This window comes from Anopheles gambiae, chromosome 3, assembly GCF_943734735.2.
Source record: "Anopheles gambiae chromosome 3, idAnoGambNW_F1_1, whole genome shotgun sequence".
NCBI classification, from domain to species: Eukaryota; Metazoa; Arthropoda; class Insecta; order Diptera; family Culicidae; genus Anopheles; species Anopheles gambiae.
Genome location: NC_064602.1, coordinates 7,709,374 through 7,728,857, shown reverse-complemented (window position 1 = coordinate 7,728,857; position 19,484 = coordinate 7,709,374). Strand labels below are relative to the sequence as shown.

Here is a 19,484-nt window from a genome sequence, read left to right as displayed (position 1 = left end):
ATCGAGCGCTTCATCCTGAAAGGACTGGGGATTCTTGGACTGAGCATCTCCAGCCAGTTCTTTGAGCTCGAGTGGCAAGAGGAAGATGAGGACGAGGCAACGGAGCAGGCAGATGAGGAAACTGTTCCATCCGTGTCACCATCATCGTCATCATCGCTGCTGATCGCATAGCTTCCACCATGTCGACAATTTAGGGAGTAAGCGGACGTAGTGCTCCGATCGGCGCGTTTTCCATCCTCGTCCTTTGTGATTGGCGTTACCGGTTCAGGACTCGTTACGTGGTAGATGTAGTAATCCTTGCTCGTGCAGCTATAAATTCGTGATGTGCATGCATGCGTTCAGTGTGTAAATCATTGTTGAGGTACCGTTTGTAGTGAGGGATTGTAGCGTTTTTTTATGATTTTCGTATGCATGTGGTGTGAATGGTGAATGAGTTGTAGAAATGCAATAAAAAGCAGGGAACAAAATCAATCACAAGAAAAAGGTAAGAAAAAAGATGCAATTAATTATACACGAAAGGGAAAGGGTAAATCATAATCAAATCAAGCCTCACTTCAATGCTTTGCCTCAACTTCATTGTCTATCATCAAACAAGCAGCACACTTCACATGCGGCCTTGCACGATTGAGAGGGAGGGTGGGAATAAACAGCGACGGAAGAGTCGTTGGATCTCTTTTCACTTTCAACTTCATTTGCCTAACCTTGCGCTCCGACGTCCTCAAGGAGAGAGATGGATTTAAATCCACACAAATCCCAACGATCCAGTGGCAATGCTTATGGTTTTGTAACGAGACATCAATAGCTACATTGCCTTAGATATATAGGTTAGCGCTTTGGAGTTGTTTCGTTTGCGTGTGTTTAGACCACTCTGTTTTTTGCCGGGAATTGGTAAAGTGTTTATTTCTACCTCTGCTCTGTTTATTGTTTGTATTTTCAATAACTTAGCCTCCCGGTGGTAGCCTCCACATATGGAAGCGTAGTGGCTGCGTTTGGTCTAGTCGCTTGCTTCAACCGTCTGCATCCATTCCGGGCAATGAGTGAAACCTAAGCCAAGCTCCGTCACACCGCATAGGCACACAGCTGCGAACTGACCTCGTTAACAACCTTCCCGCGGCTGTTTGCGTAGCACATAGTGGGCCGGTGGTGCCCGCCATTCGGAAGTATGTTTATCCTTCTCAATTATTTAGCTCGCGTTTGTTGTTTTGTTTTCCCAATCACGAAGGTGTTTTCCTTCGAGTGTCATCGTTTCGGCGGCGGTGTTGCCTACAGTGGTACTTCTACTACAACTGCACTTCTCAACGTGCGCACGCGTGTGTGGTTGGAAAACTTTAGCTTTGCAGGGGAAACAAGCTTCCCGAGCTCGACGGCAAGAGGAGATGATCAAGTAGGCGACACTGCGATAGCACACGTTTCTAATCCGGATACTGATCTGCTTCCGTAGTAACCCGTGAAGCAAACAAACACACCTCCGCCGTGATCCAGCTGAGCAAAGGTAAAGTCAAAAGGCCACCGAAAAATAGTCGATTGTCACACCGCCCGGGAAAGAAAGTGTTACCGCCGCCCAGGGAAGGCAATTTTTCTCACCCGCCACCAAAATTCCGATCTCGCCCCGCCACTTTTCGACGTGTCGCTGTGAGATTTAACGCCTTTCGATGAGCGTTTGAGAAATCTGCCCAATCGGTGTGTATGTGTGTAACTGTCCACCTCACCATGTGTTCCACCGTGGAACCGGTAGTGGACGCCGGCACTTGGGGGGGACAATCACTTATCTTTACGGCTAATCTCTGTCGCGGTTATGCTCGCACAGTGTGTCATCATCATCGCCGCACTTACGTGTAGTTTCACGCCACCTTCCCTCACAGCATAACAGGCGAGCCACAAATAACGATCCTGTCAGATTAGGCGGAACCAATCACGACGAATCTGCGTCAGTTTCCGCACAGAAAGAGATTGCCAACAATAATGAGCGCTCGCGCTCACATTTAGTCGCTCGCGCCAGTCCAGTTTGGCGGACGCTAAAGTGACAGCTGTACGTCAAGTTTTTTCGGGTTTTTTCGTAGAGCTCATAGTCGTCTCGCCCAGACAGGATGTCAAATTGTTCAAAACCACGCACACACACGCAACCTACCACCAGATCGGGCTAATGAAAGCGCATGAATGGGCTCTCTCAGGCTCTCCTCGGGATCCTTGCGTAGCAGGCAAATGGTTGTAAACTACGCTACAAATCGTTTGCTAATTTGTGTGCACACCGGTCCGTTTCGATGGTGTTGCTTTCAAACTATGCCGCCCGGAGGCTATTATGCCATCGATGCCATACAGACGCGACGCCTCTTGCTGAGCGAAAGAGTATTGGGCCGCCGAGGTGTTTACCTTCGAACGGAACTTCAATTTCGGTGCAGATGCTATGATGCCATAAAAGTAGTAACAAATGGTTTCAACAAATTGGCTCATTTACTTCTCACAATGCAAAATGGAGGAGATTCTTTTTCGGAGGAGTATTTAGAAGGTTTTCAATGGTAGAATTGTACATCTTTGTAGGCTAGTTCCATTTACAATGAAACACTAGCTTCAAATACTTCAATTTGAAATCTTTCCTCTACGTTCGTTCATAACAGCATGGTTCTAATGATCAATAAATTACCATAAACGAAACAAAATGGTGTATGCACCTATCTTATCAACTGTTAAAGACACCATTTGTATTAAATTACAGCTTCTGGTGTAGTTCACAAAGTCCATTCCCTCCATAAAAGCCACAAGAATCTATTCAAGATTAGATAAATCACACCTTTAGCGTATTCAACTGTCTTAATAGAACCTATTCTCAGTCAGTTCAACTCGAAACCATAAGCTTCAACTACACGTCGCTTCTACACGAAGGCCACGACACACACACACTGGTCAATGTCGCTTGGTTTACGTGCAACGACGACTCCCTCCGTCATCTTTCTCGCCGCACCAAACCGGATTCGGATTATCTGCTCTTGAATCGGGTGGCCGAGAAGTTCTAAGATACGCGTGCGCTTAGATCAACGGATAGGTTACCGGCAGGCACTGGCAGTATAATGGAGCGTTTAGCGTGTTTGTAGGCAGAATGGTTTTTTTTGCCTCACCCGTTACACTGTTGCCCATAGACTACAACGCACTGGTTGGTAGGATCCGGGGCGTAAGCCAAGTAAATGGCTAACGTGGAGAACTACACACACACACGCACACATATCGTTCGTGACCGGTTAATGAGATTATGTTGCTTCTCCGACCGCGGTGGAATTGGCTTAGCTCTACGGCTATGGTAGGTTACGGTCACGCTTAAGCCCTCAAACCCGCGCACTCACTCACGCGCAAGAACGACACGAAAATCTGGCCTCTAGTTGCAGGGTTCAAACACCATTTAATTTAAGAACCTCTGCCATCGTCCAGAATGCGTTACTTGGGTCGTAAATTACAGCGAAACAAATTGGCACACGCAACTGTGTACCGCAACTTTACCGATGCTCGCGAGAGCAATCTGACAGAATTGAACCAAGGTACCGGCCGCTGGAATGGTGGCGCCCACAAGCATACCTGCGAATGAAACAAGCAAAAAGAAGCGTAATCAATTAGTGATGGTAGATTTTTTTTCACGCTTAAATTCAATTAAGAAACGATCATTTGGCTAATGGATGGGTTTAGTGTCGATGTGCGGATCTGATCGTAGTAGGTATAGGTTAAATGTTAGATCGAACAAGGTGGTCGATTTCTAGTCGTTAAAGGAGCTCAGTGGTGTTCCGACAAAGGTGTAAAAGTTTGGCAGCATACCCCACCGAATGCACCTTTAATGAAATTAAATTATACCATTTCTGGAGTAGCAGTATTCGACCTCTTCACGCTTTACCCTTTCGGGGTATGTACTGCGCTGCTTAGCGTGCGATTTGCACCCACTCTCTACCTCCCAAACGTCAGCGCTAAACCACCGTTAGAGCCACTCAATTGGCGGTACTCGATATAGAGTGCTGCTCAAATATCAAACTACTGCACCCTCAATTAACTACGCTTCAAACCAGCCGGCGATGGGACTCCACCAAATCCAGTAGCAACTCCATTATCGCCAAACAGTACTCGAATCGTATCTGCCCACAAATGGGTGTTAATCCTGCGCCTAAGTGTGTCCCCACTCGAGCCACCCGACAGGGAAGGCCTGTCTCACAGCTGACCTTTCTGAGGCAGCGACGATGCACCATCAGCTGTGTACAACAGGCCCGCCGCTGGAAGGGTGCGCGCGCGCGTACATTCTGATCCATATTGCGGGAGCGAAATATTAAGGCGTGGTTCGTCACGCAGTGCGCTGCTGGCGGGGATGGGGAGCAAAAGCAAAGGTGACGCAGGGCCACCTCGATTGGAATATCCATGCCCGAAGAATGGTCTGTTTAACCTCTGCCGTCCCCGAGGGCGTTTGAGACAGCCAGCAGGGGAAAGCTGTAAGGTGAAGAGAGGTTGCGCTTTTTGGACAGACAAAGCTAAATCAAATGTCAACGGCGGTGTGTTGCCGGTTGGGCGAACAGTTTCCATAGCAGTTCATCTTGATAGGATCGGTAGTCGTGCTGTTGGAGATCGAATATTTTTGATGATCTGCCGTGAAGGCTGCTGAGCTATTTGCAACAGATTGATATGACGGGCGAGCAAAAGAATCAATATCGACAATAGCAGATCCAATGATTGTTTAGAGGCGCTATTTCTATGGAACTAATTAAGCTTGAAGAGTATAAACATACAAGAAGCTATTTTTTATTAACTGAAAAGCCTTGCAGTAACAATAACTCATTCTCAAACGACTCTCAAAAGCGATAAATCATGGGAGTTTTTTCTTGCTTTAGAGGTGTGTCTTGGTCATCAATGAGATGATGAATAGTCATGATGATGGTCCATTACCTTATAGATTCTCTTTATTGCCCGCGCAATAGAATGCAATAAAGCTCTCCGGTGCGCTTTCTTCCCCTCAAGAGGCGTTCTTGCAGCTGCGATGGAAATTCTTAAACGTATCTGTGAAGCATATTAAACCAAGGGGTAACAAAGAACACTGCACACCGAAAGGTAGTAAAGTCCCGATCAATATGCCGCTCCATTACGGTCGGGATTACCCAACACTCTTGAAAGCGTTCACGTCTTAATTCCGATCGTGAGCATGCTCACGAGCGCTAAAGTGTCATCGATGCTCCTACAACTTACTCGCTATGTATCCTCCTCCAATGCTTCTCACGCTGGCGGAATCTAAAACTGGAAGTAAAAGTAGTCCACCGCGCTGCGACTTCTTGGGCCCCAAAAACCAGGGAACCTTAAATCATTTAAAATCGGATCATCGCAAAGTCATGCAAGTCCCTCCAAAAAAGTAAGCTGAGCGATCTCCCAAACGATCCAACTCAGGCTCAGATCATATTTTGCCATAAGTTGGGTTTCGATTTCGTACTGAGCGCAGCGCGCTTGGGAGAGGGGATCGGAATCGTGATGCTGCCAAGCGCGCGGCCTTACTTCATGACCAAGGGATGAAATATTAACCTAATAATTATTGATGTGTCGCGTTCGAGAGCTGCAGCTGAGCGCGCAAAAGATTACCCCAAGGAGGTCCCAGCGGTGACACGGATGGGAAGGATCGTGTCGAACGCGCTGTTGCCCGGCTTGGAGGGAGATAATTAAAGCAAATGCTGTGAGCCATCAGAAATTTCCAAAGAGCACACACGTTTGCTGTTGTAGTTTGTGAGAGTAGCCACAACCGTAACCGTAAGGGTAGAACACGAAAGGGTCATCATCGCTTCTCGAAATCGGTAACTCGGTGTGGCGCAAGACCTCATCAAGACCTTTGGGAAAGGGAAAGTGAACCGGCGATGTACACAGCTCCGGGTTGAAGTTGATGTCAATGGAGCGATGTTTTTAAATAAACGCACTATTCCACGCTGCAGAGCTCGAGATCACGATCATCTGCAATGGTGAGGGACTGTCTACAAAACTGTAACAACGACCCAGCACACATACACCCGATCATCTCAACCCGCGTGTGGTGACTCGCGCGCTTTGTCCGCATCTTTCCCTTGTATCACACATTGATTAATTGCTTATTTACGTCGTGTCGTCTGGCTGTCTCCAAACGATCTACTGCTACGCTCAATATAAAGCATCACGCAACCAGGACGTCACAAAAACAAGGGCGCCACGATCTGTCTGGAGAGTGGTGAGTGCAACACACCCGACTCATAAAAGAGTTTCCGGAACTGAGCAAAACAAAACGAAAAAAAAGGTTTCAAAACGATGCGTTCTGGTTCAACACCTTCCAACGACGGTTCATTCCATACAGAGGGACTAGCGAAGTGATGTGATGCGATGCCTCTCTGCATTGAGGTGCGAGACAAGATGTGATTTGCATTTTAAATTGCAGCTGCAGGTGAAGTCTGTTGCATTCACCCGGCGTCATATAAATGGGCTGTAAAACGAAGGAGTTAAACGTATGTGCCACTGCTGTCTGTGTGTATCGTTTGCTGGGGGGTGGTGGTGGTTTTATGATTACGTGGCAGTAAAGCGATTTCGCTGGACATCTGAAACGCTACAGTTACATCTTTGGTGGAAGCAATAGTACAATTTTATGGCTACTCCAGTTAAACTATTTCCCAATAGCTCGCACTAATGGTAAAATGCACTAAAAGACACTGAATATTGAAAGTGATCTACAAAGTCCCCTTTAAAAAAAACTTCCTCCTGCTAAACGCAGCGACACAGAAAGCGAAAAACGTTTTCTCACATAACTCCAACGGGCCCCAGCAGGGATGGCGGCACAGCGTAACGTTCCGCCAAAGAAAGAAAAGCAGAACCCTTCCGGTAGGGCTAATTTATGTCGCTTTTAATTGTACTCATTTTGCAAACGCCCGCATCTCGCTAGTCCGCCTGAATTCCCACACGGTGGTGGTGATGGTGGTGCCAAACCAGCCGCACAACCGCACAAACACTGGCGATCATTATCGCAAAACGAAGAGGAGCCGCACACACAGCCCTAAGACCGGGGCGTGCAAAATGTCACTTGCCGGGTGCCGTTCGCGTTGGTCCCCAGACGGCGAGCCTCAAACTGCCCAGACCTAAACAATGTGTCCCCTCTCTCTTTCTATCGTTCAGGCAAGCGCTTTCAACTCTGCTGCCACATGGTGTTGTCTGCATGGTGCAGCTGCAACTCGTCCGAACGGAATGCAACTCTCCTCGCGCTGGTGGAGGGCCATCCTTCCGGTAGAAAGTAAAAGCCGAAGTCGTCAGCGTCAAAGATCGATCGATGGCACCATCATCCCGCAGGTCGTCCAGCAGACTCGCAACACAGACACACACACACACTCATCGACAATCGGCTCAATCTGCATCGTAAATTAGTAAGATTTATCGATCCTCGGCCCGCGCGGCTGAATCGAGTGAGCGATGGATTGCGAAGAAAATGGATGCTGCCATTCCATTCTTGCAGTAGTAGCAGAAGAGACGGTTGAAGCGGTTTTCTTTTCCTGCACGCAAAGAGCGGGTGGCGTTGATGTGGTTAAACAAATAAATAAAACATATCCAACACGCGCGCACAATGCTACTGAAACTGACTGTCTCTGTGTGGCACTGACAGCATGGAAGAAGAGACGCTGAAGAGCAGTGTATCCAACCAACCAAAAACCATCACTAGACAGCAGGAGAGCCGCTCGGTGGCCAAAGGGCGCTTGCCCTTTACAGCGATCGTTATTTATTACGGAAATGACGCTTGCTGCCGGAGTAGTACTGGTCACATTATTCAAATCGATCTTTATGAATTGGTACGTGTCATTTCACGTTGCAGTAGCGGCGTTCTGGACGTTGATCTTATCTTGCCAACCCGTTGCGTAAAGTAATGAAAGCTCCGGGTGGAAAAGTTCACTACAACCCCTGGATTTTCCCCGGGATGATGATACATCTTTCCGATTACGATTACGTACGATCCGATCCTCGCCCGGCAAGCCGGAGACAAGAGAGCAGAAATTACAACAAAAAAAGTTACTACCATGTCATCACTTCCTGCAGTGAGACACGGACAAGATAAGCAAACAAACTTTACGGGCAAACACACACACACACAGCAAGACCGCATCGAATGCACCAAAATGGCTTTTAATTACTTTCAATAAATTTTATCCGGCTCGGCCCGCTCGCTAGCGAGTAGACAGTGCTGTTGGTGGTGGGTTGTGTTGCACCAGCGCTCATCAATTTCACTCCACGTGGTAGTGATACACAGCCGTACCAACCGTTCGAATGCGGGTTTGGCATGCTTGATGCACCACCGCTTTCCTGGCGAGAGAGGGACGGAGCGGTTTATGCGTGGTGGATGCGTTTTTGGATTCGACAACTGGGGACGCGCTTTAGATCCAATACGTTCGACAGATAAAGTCATGCTGTGGCGTTTGTGAAGGGTATGCGAGAAGAAGTGAAATAGAAGCAACATGAAAAAGAGGCCTCTATCGTTTGGATTGGCATTCCACGGAAAGATGCCACCGGCACAGCCACCGCAGTAGGGACGAAACGATGGTTTTGCAGATTGCTCACAGGCAAGCGCAGGCAGGCAACCGTTTCCGCTTCCTCGTGATGTAAGCGCGTTACAGCAAGGGCGGCGATGGGATTGTATTTATGATAAGAGATTAAGCGAAATTGCGTTTACATAGAACGCGTAAAAGCATCAACCACGTGTGTGTTTAACATATTTCACCGACGACGAAGCCGTTTGTTTCGTACCAGATTGAATAAAGCCATAAATGTAACCACTCGTCACTCGCCTAATTGAATCATTTCTCACACATTAGTGCAAAACCGCTCACTCACACAGACTGACTAAATGGGCCGGTCCAGAGGAGCGCAGATTGAGCAATTGCGGTATTCCAGTAGCACGAACGCACGGACCAATATGCACCTTTTTCGATCCGTGCCCAACCGAAGGTCAGCGCTGGATCATATCGCGGGATCGCGCCAGTTGCAACCGGGGCGTTTGGGCTTTGTGGTCAAAGGCACCTGTGCCTGTGCACCGTTGCATGCATTCGCTCCTTTTTACTGCCACCCAAAGGGGCCGGGTATGTGTGGTCGATGGAACAACATTGCATAATAAATTTGCAACCGAAGGTGGGCTTGCACGGGGGGCTCGGGAAAAAGGCGTTCGAGCTGGAAAAAAGGAATTCGCATAAAACCACCCACCTGTTCGAAAGGAATAGAAGGGGACCCGAGCACTTATGTGTGTGTATTATGGAGGTTGGATTTTACAAATCGGGCTGTCTCGGGCGATCATTACCGATAGGCGTTTAAGCTATCCATAAACAGAAAGGAACAAACCAAACCCGTTTCACCCAGGTGTGTGCAATGGCAAAAATTAAAACACCTTATCTACAGGAAACATTCATCCCAAGAGTGGTGCCCGAACGAAAATTGATAAGCAAGGTGAAGCTGAAGGGTGTCCCCATTGCCCACAAGCTGCCGCATTAATCGCACACGCGAACGATAATGCTCGAGCACCAAACGATCTTCCAATCATCATCATCATCATCATCTCCTCGGTGATGGCTTTCGCCTTCGAGGAGGGATTTTCCACGTCCCGCTGGACGGAAATGCAGATCGTTGCGGTTCGCTGGTGTTAATTTCTCTCCTTCCTCTCGGGGCTTAAGCAGCTCACAGGCACGCAGAGAACGTAACGCTTCGGAGCGATCTGTGTCGCCGGCCGGACCGCGAGTCGTCGCATGTTGGGTTGCGTGAGCAATAATCAGTCTCCGGGAGTGCAGTCATACACCTTCTCCTACTGTGCATTTTTTTTTGCATTGCCCGTTTGCAATTTGAAGATGCAATCAGGCTGCATACAAACGGGCCCCTGCCCCGGTGGTGACTACTGTCGCTCTGGGTGATGTAAAAATTGTGTGTGAACCCATTACACAATGCCGTTTTTTTTTTTGCGCTGCCGCTGCTGTTGTGGATTAAGTGATCACTCAGCGAACCGGTATGTGACACTGCACGTAATGAGCCTGACAATCATACATCTTTGGACCATGGGGAGACGACTGGGTGGACGTGGCGATAGACACAGCAGTTTGTGTGGTGACGTGCTCATACCGTCGCGGCAGGAAGTGGAGTGTAATCGGGTTCTACTAAACCTTTCGTTAATTTGATGTCATGCCTGAAACTGATATGGTGGAGGCGTGGAACAGTGATGTAAAAGACGCATGAATGTAGTAGATAATAGAAGGGTGTGGAGAGATATTTGAGAGGGAATTGAGTGAATGGGAAAGCGCACCAGTTGCACTATACTCGATCGTTATCAGCCTCGTTGGTAAAACTTCTTCATGTTCCACACGATCTGTCATTTCAATGCATTCAAACGAGCAACACACGATCGAACCGCAAAGCATGATAATGGCATTTTTATCCATATTTATACATTTCCATGGGACAGTTAAATGTCATCAGCAGCAATGATCCCGCTGAAATTAGCATACCTTCGAACGAAAGATTTCGCCTATCTAGAGCACCCAACCCTTATCGCAAAGAGAAAACAAGGCCTAAACCACCGCAAACGCTAACGTAGGTGTGATTTGCAATGGAAAGTAATTTCCCGCCTCGGCAGAAAAGTCACTTGTTTGTAAAATCCTTAACATAAAGTTAGGGTACACCTCCAGCCCGATTGGAGACACTGTCTGTGGTTCGTTGTGAAACTATTATTACCATTAGATAGGGACATGCGGTCCATTGCAGCGCAACATTGTAGCGCAAATGGATGGGATGATGATGCTCGAGCCGGGTACACATTCGACAGACGACGCTATGTAATCAGTTGGATATCTCCATTTGCCGCCTAGGTTTCACCACTTTTGCGCGGTATGGCATGTTTTCCGATAGTTTAGGCCACACCGAGGGTGAAACATGCCGACCGATAGCGAGCTGCTAATAGCGACCTGGTTAGGGTGCATTGGAGGCACGAAGGATCATCCACAGCAGCAGCAGCAACAGTTCCCGGGTCTCTGAACCGATTAACATCTCAATGAGCAGCCACGCTTGTGCGACGGAATTTACATGCGCACGAGCAATGATCATCGTTTGTAAGAAAATGCTAATTTTCACCAGCCGACAGTATAGCATAGTGTGTCTTCTAGCCGCGCTGTCGATCCGCGCTTACTAAGTAAGCATAGCGTAGGCTCGGTGTGTAAACCTCTTTCTGCAGATATTCCTGGCCGGGTCGAAACAAGCCGTGTAATAACACAGGCAAGCAACAAGCTGTGGAGCCAATTTTCGCTTCTTTAATCTAGCTCGCTCTCTCCCGGCAAGATAAGGACAGTCTTGCTCCGGCGGTAAATGATCACTTTTCACCCTGTGCAGAGGTCTTGCCACGAGGGGTTGCCACTTATCTCGCCGTACATCACCGTGCTCGCCCGCACCCAGGTACGAATTCTCACGATCCGTTGCGTGTCCGTGCGAAGGTCGTCGCCGGCTTGCTGTCGCCCCGAGCGGTAGGTCACGCTGATGGTGGTGGCGTACCAACGGGCAAAACCGAAAGAAGTTGGAATCCTTGCTCTTGGGATCGAGATGTTGCGGATTTTGTTGTGATGTTGTTGGGGCTTCGGTGTGGCCCCCGAGGGGCTACAAACTTGCCTTTATTATATGCCGAAACATCATTAGCATGATGTTGCTCCAGCGGTTCGAGGAGTGCACCGTAACGGGGCCGGGGTACGGTTTAATTTGAATTTATTTTGTGCACCGTTTGTTGCTTGGCGGAATGATAAGAGGATTAGGATTAAGAGGAATAAGAAGCTGCTCGCGGATCGGGTGGATCGTTAAATCAGTGTCCAACCGTTAAGCAAACGATGGCGCCACCACACCCGTGTTTTGTGCTCGAAACAAACGACCGAAAACGGCGGAACATAATACCGAAATCGTAATCTGAAGCTGATTACAGTACAATGCCGAAGAACGCAATCGTTTCGCTTTAATGGATGATACTGGTCAGCAACTTTGGGAAAGGTACTACCTGGGGTTATTGCTAAATTTGGATGAACATATAAAATTAACTTAGCACAGTTTTCACAAAAAGAAAAGGGATGGCATCAAAAATTAATGTCTTCTTGTCATCTCCTCTGCACCATGCAAGCCCCGGTGCCCCTTTTAACCTGCAGAACAAACAGTGATTTCACCGTAGCGAGATGGTGGTCCCTACCATCACTACAATTATACGATTCATTCGCGTGCAGTAATTGCGGCTGATTGGAAACAGATGGCTTCATCGCACGATCGTGTCCCTTCTGGCGAGATCGAGTGAAATTACTTCATTCGTCCGTATTTTTAGATCCTTTGCCGACATCTGCACCGATGATGACGACGATCATGACGACGACTCTCTTATTTCCTGCACGGTCGCTCTGATACTGAATGCGAGCTGCTCTCGTAGCATCGGGTTTAATGCATCATTCTCGAAATTGCACTCCGATTCCGCCAGCACTTGATGACACCTCACGATCGCATTCCACGACTCAAACGCTCCCTTCCTTCCCACCCAACTTACACCCTGTGGAATTTGTAGCCCTTTTGCCCCGCAGTGCTAGAATTCTTGTGAATTTCGCTCATTTAAAGACGGTAGTGCCGGTCGCTACCGCGCACCGCGCGCAGTCTGCCCATCAAACTTTTCATTATGATTTATAGCACACATCCACTACTAGGCGTGGTGGTGCTAGTCGCTAAGCATACAGCAACCCGGCCCTCACTCTCCTGGAAGTGAAATAATCGTGCTATTATTTTTATGATTCGTTCGCTTTGCCGCGTAATTGGAAGTGGAATGCGGAATGCACGAGCGCGAATCGTCTTCCTATGTCTGGGGCGAAACAAACCGGCGACATCTGTCCATCATCGGCACATGGAATCAAGTGGATATGCCTGGCCTGCGTGATGCTGCTGTGTCGTCAAACCCGCTCTCTGCTGCTCGGAATGTTAACTGCTTAATTGTTTAATATCCTACTTCTTCGCTTTTAGCAGACCACAGACCTCTCCGATATGGAACTCCGAAGCGGTTCGAGATGTGTGAAGACACGTATGGTTTTGAAAGAAGTGACCTTTTCGGCCGTCTTGCGTAGACGTCTGCGCAGCAAGGTCACACTTGACCGGCTTCGAGTCGGGACACTCTGTGGGCGCCTTTACCTTTATTGGGCAAAATTGATTTAACAACACTCCGGAATGGTTTTGTTTTCGAGATCCTATTCATGCGCTTGCGTTGGAAGCGGTCACAAGATCATTCGGATGCCATCAATCAATACAAAACGATTGAGAGTGCGCAAGATTTTGATTTTTGGGAAGTTAAAAAAAAACCTGCAACAATTTATCCGGCTTCTTGTGCTGTTGGCCCGTATTTTTGTATCTGATTGAGCAAAGTCAGTGCAAACATCATTAATTTAATTTCAGCTAAAATCCACAGCAGAGTCCAGCGAGCGGGTAAATTAATTCACTTTTTTTCCAAACGGATCCAATAAAAGATTAGCCGTTTTGTTCTAGTCAGGATCGTCATTAATTTTAAGTACTTCAGCACTCTGCTCCAGTAGGCGCACGCAGCGTAGTCCACACGATAAGAGGATCTAATTTCGAGCCACGTTTGCACACTTGGAATGTATTCTACACACATAATGGCATGGTTGTCTGCGGAGTTGGAGGGAGCTTCCAATCACTGATCTCCATAGCGAATGTATCAGACGAACAAGCCCTAACGAACAAACTGCTTCTGAACTGCAAAACGAATGTATCTTTTCGCATTTGCTACTGGCAGCAAGAATATCTATGCCTTCTATGTGTGTGTGCTATATAATAGACTTGTGGTTTCTCGAGTTCTCCCCATGGGTTCCCGGGGCCATCACCGACACTCACCCGCACAGTCCAGACCTTTGCCTGGTCTTTAATTAGTTATTTTTCGCCTTCCATCGATAATATTCTGCATTCGCCTTCGTTTCTTTCTTTTCTCCACTCATTGGGGGGTGATGCTATGCTCCAGTTATGGTGCTGGTTCTACGGAAGATACATATTTTCCCCTAGCGGCGCTGGACCTTCGCGTGATGACCCTGAACGAAAAGTGCGCGCCGCGGACCTTTTGCTTGTCAGCGCAGTTAGTCGATCAGCCATTACAACCAGGCTGGAGAATGTTGGACCCCAGCTGGACACCCTACTAGTGGCGAACGTTTAAATACACACTCCACGACCGGCGAGGGCATCCTTATCGCTCGCCGTAGCAGGGTCGAGGTGTAATTTAATACTTCGACACGATCCACCCTTTCCTGGCAGCGCGACCATTCTAGATGCAGCGCTCTCGAATGCAAGAGTCCATATCCCAGCCGTACTTCCATCTGTGTCTAGCAGCACAGGAACTGTGAAGCGTGTGCGAAGAAATTGCAGAGAGAAAACAACACCCCGACCCGTGGCACAAGAATGCGGCAGCAGCGTTCGTTCTCGCATTCTCGGGGTGGCAATTATTTTCTCGTTTGGATCAAAAATTCTGCCACTCCCAATCGCGAAACGGGAATCGCGGGGCGTAGGCTTCGGGTTGACCCCCAATCCGACTTCACGCGAAAGGGCGTGTTTGGTAGCGATCGACATTAGGCCGGGGACGATCGCGTAGCGAAGGGACGGCTAAAAATTGCACAATAATGGCTACATGTCAGATGATACGAGTTACCCACTCGGAAGCGCTGTTAGGAGAGGCGCCAACACTACACATTCCCTAGACATTGTGGTCATTCTATGGGGAAGATAGATGAACGTGTGTTACGCGAGCACTCGGACACGGAAATACATAACCTTCGCAGACAGTTCGATCCGATGCAGACAAAAAAAAAAAAGCTCAAAAGAACAGTTACAGTAAGTAGCGCTCTCGCGTAACACTACGCGAAAGGTTAATAAAAATATAGAGCACGTCATCCGAAAAATTCCAAGCCCTAAAATTATGCAAGCAGCTCTGTGTTTGACACTTCACAAGTAAGAAAGCATCTCTCACACACACACGCGCAGAAGAGACACATGCAATCAGTTTATAACCCTCCGGAGGCTCCACAAGTTCGAACTCGTGACTGTTTTCCTACGTGACGTGTCATAAAATGGACCGAGCTCAGGCTTTCGCTGCTGATGATCATAAAATTTGGAACCAAGAAATACCTGAGCGGTTTTGTTATTAAAAATCAAAAACAATGAGGCTCAAACTGTGCACTGTGATGTGGAATGTGGAACTGCGGTTTTATGTGCGCTTTTATGAGCGCGTCAACAATGAGTGCCCGAAATCCTGCCTGTACGGGATTACGGAGCAAAATAGACAGTAAAGATGACGTATGATCGTCGCCACCGCTTCATTCTACGGTTGCATCAACGCTGAAGGGCTGTTAGGAAACAGAATACCACCGCTGAAGGTTAATGTATTCCAGTGTTTAATCATTTGTCTGCTTTGTTTTCCATGCGACAAAACAACAGCAACCCCACACAACTCAAAACGCTGAGAAAGCGAACTAGTTTCTGTTGACGGGCCGCATAGGCGTACCGCCCCGAAGACCCGTAATCGATTTACATAAACACGAATGATATGCATGTTTATCGTTGTTTTGCGTGTGACTTAAACGGTCGCTTGTTTTAAAAACCGACATTTAACGCGATGTTTGTTTTGCTGCTTCGGCCGCAACAATCGATCATACCCACACCGTACCCGTGCGGCACCAAGGGGCCTTGTTTTATCTGGAGCAAAATGGCAAACGGTCCCAGCATTACATAAATGACCCGATGATCGATAAAACTTATGAGGTGCCAAACTGATACAAAACTGGTGGGGTGGTGTGAGAAGAATGAATAGGGTATGGAAAGGTGCGTAGAGTGTAGAGGAGCCAGCTGTGATGATCACTAATTCCGCGTGACCTTTTTAACAGATGCCATGCCACACCGACCGACCCGTTGCAGGGAAATAGTAATTACTCTACCAGGCGTTGATGGAGCTGCGATGCTAATGCCATGGTGCCGTGAGCCTTTTTTGTTTCGTATCCACTGACTTTCAACACCTCATTTTCGAACGCACGGCGGGAAAGATTCCACCCAAGAGTGTGCGAGGTAAGCTTTAAAGCTTTCCAATTAACTCAAGGTCACAGCCGTGGCAATTACTGCGGACTGGTTGGAGCTGAGATGAGATACTGCCACCGAGAAGCATCGGCCCGCGCAAAGCTTTCTAGCGTGTCGATTGCTCGAGCTGCACAAATACCGCAACCGCATCTTGTCTTATCGATAGCCTTTCGAGATAAATGATAAAAAATGGCTTTTGCTACCGTTCACGTACGGCTCTGCTGCTGCTGCTGCTACTGTCTCGCAGCAATCGATTATCGGGGAAGGCAGACGTTACGAAACATGGGTGCACTTAGGGTCATCTGTTGGGGAGGGAAAGCAACGTTCTTAAAGTAAACCCCGCAAACAGAGTAATGCCATCGAAAAGTAGGAAAATGAAGGCACACCACATGACATAATATTCGGCTCTCTTCCATTAACGCGTTGACCTCTGATTGCCCCCAAACATTGGTTCGCATTAACTCGATGCCAACCGAAGGGAGAATGGTAAAATGAATGTATTATGAAACAACGGACAAACAAAGATGACAAGAAGCAAAGACGACCAAAATCGATGCATAAATTATGCTGCTTTGACACGCTGATGGCACGTCAAGTGTAAACGGGTACTCGCGGTGAAAAGGAACACAGTTTGATGAAAACTGAACCGCAGTGTACAAGAAAAAAAAAACATTTCAAAATGATAAGAAAAGGGAAGACACAAAGGGGAGTGCCACATGAAAAGCGGACAGTATGAAACGATTTTGTGGCCGAATAATTGATCGATCGATCGATCGATCATTAAATTACCAAAATCGACCTATTTTCAACGATCGCCTTGCGCCTGGCCTTTGTTGCGAGACATTCCACGTCCGACCACCGTATGACATTTATCACCCGAGGAGGTAAAGAATTGAGAGCAGAGACGATGTGTGGATTATTAAAGTTTCGAGGGGAGCGAAAAAAGCTTCTCGATAGCCTCCGGCGGGCTTTTTTTCTTGGTTAACTTCTCCACACGGGGTGTTGCTACGGCGTGCTGCTAGATGGAGCTTAAGATGAGTTATGCAGTATCGTAAAATTTACAAACAATTAGCGCTGATTACAACGCACAAAAAAACGTATACGACGAAGCAAGATTGAGACCCGCTGTCAACGATTTAGGTCAGCGTCTAACCCAGTAGCACTGTCGGCAGTTCATCACGATCGGAGGAGAACTTCTTTGCCGCCCATCATCGGGCGGAACTGCTTCCCCCTGGTGGTTGTAAAATTTACGACCCTCAAAGGTTCGTTTCAGGTTTCAGGTTAAGCTCTGCCGTCGTCAATTCGTTAGTTGGAAGATTTTTTATATCCTCCAATGCTTTCCTTAAAGGGCATAGGGCTCCGACACTGGGTTGTTGGAAATCTTGAAAAGAGGACGGTGTCTTATCTATTCAGAAGTTCACTACCAGAGTATAAGACGTCCAGATCAAAAGCTCATGTTACTCGTGAGTATCTACGCTTTAACCAAAGCCCTGAATCTGAGAATACTCCGAAATTTCTCTAGCTACCTCATCAGTAACTTCGTCAGAAACGCATAATAATTCGACCATAATTTCAAAGCGCAAAGAAACTCGATCTTAATGCCATGATGCTGTGGTCGTGGTCAGGAAGCTCACGTTCCTATAAATTTATAGACATCACCACCAAGACATCAGAAAGCAATAAGGAACTCGTCGCTCGGTAATGCGGTACGATTATTACCGCACTTACCGCTGACAGTGCGCCGCTTGTTCTTTGTGGCAGGCACATTTGTCAACTTGACACACTCTTGTCTTGGCACACAGAAACCGCAACATCATCCATTTCTCTTGGTACGTGCAACGAAATTCACGTTCGTTCGCTTCAGTGCACTCCTCCGCATGTCACCGGCAAAGCGGTTACGACCCCGATTGTTGATGGGTTGCATCGTTCGATTTGATCCCGTGCAACCCCTCGCCAGGTCATTGTACACAGAGATCTGCAGATCCATACGTGTGTACGTGTGTATAGCGATCGATTGGCCCTGAGGTCAGCGTGTAAATGCAATTACACTAAACTGTCGTTGATGTGCAGAATGGGAAGAAAGGATTAAAGCTCATTACCGGGCTGATTGTATTTTAATGCTTTCCGTTAAAGCTATTGTACGGTGCCTTTTGTGAATAATATGGATTATTCTTCCTATGCTTTCGAATGAGTGGATGGTGCGTATATCGTTGAAGGTTGACAGAAGTTAAAGAGAACAAGTTATTGCTCGTAAGCAGAATCTATGACATGAAAATCTAGTAAATTAGCTTAAAAGCCTTTCGATTTCGAAGCTGTAAATAAATTGGTCATCAATCAGCTAGCTAGTTTGATTTCTAATTGAATCATTGCCCTAGATATCTTTCAAGTAGCGTAGTTTTTGCTTATATGGAGGTATTTTAGAAATCGATACTTTCTAGCAGTGCATTTTTGACCTTTCGACCATCTCATTAAGGTGAGATCACACAAATTAGCTTCCAACGACTTATATGGTCTGCTTAAAATGAATTATTCTGTCACACTGACCCTCCGCGCTTCGTTATCCAAAACTCAGGCTGTAAAGCTTTAATAAGCCTTCACCAACAGCACACAGCGCCCCAGGCATTCGAACACAAAACCCCGAGGTTGCATTGTGATAGCGCCGTTGCAAAAATTATCCAACTACCGTTATTACTCCTTCTGCCACCGCCTGCTGCACAGCATCAAACCCTCTTTAAAGGGTTTTGTGTATAGAATAAATAATGATAATTTGACAACCCCTTGGCTCGGCCTGCTCGACTTTGGACATAACATTGGGGCGGCGGCGGAGCGCGATCGTCGCGCTCAATCAATTCTCTGGCTCGTGCAAAAAAAAGAGCCCCATAATAGTGTGACCGACCGCAACAACGCGAGCGCCGCACCGCCGCTGGTTGTAATTTTCGCTCCGATATGCATTTATTTAAATTGATAATGCACACTCTTTGCCGCCGCGAACACAGCGCGCTCATGTATGGGTGCGCGAAAAACTACGCTACAAAATAATGTGCAACGCGAGCAATGCTTCTTGAAGAATGAATGAAAAGAACATACGCGGCACGGTAGCGATGACCACACCTTCGGTGCCGGCCTTTGTGCTAAAATGTATGTGTGCAGGAACCGGCCAGCCAAACCGACCCAGCGGTACATTCGGCGGGCCATTGGACTACGGTTGGTCGGGTCAGTGGAAACGGACTTGTCCACGACACACCTTTAACCAGCGTCCAGGCGTGCCACGCTTGATAGCATCCGATCTCGATCCTGTTTCCTGGTGTTCTAGCGCAGGGGGGTTTCGAAACGTTTGTGGTAGAAGTTGTGCACGGAAGGTGATCCTTCTTGTG

The 19,484-nt window shown here is 47.5% G+C and overlaps 1 protein-coding gene across 4 annotated transcripts in view; it reads right to left on the bottom strand.

Annotated features, from left to right (window-relative positions):
* Window positions 1–19,484, bottom strand: part of LOC4578479 (protein Shroom) — a 179,020-nt gene that overhangs the window by 14,638 nt on the left and 144,898 nt on the right. The gene's annotated exons all lie outside the window — the stretch shown is intronic.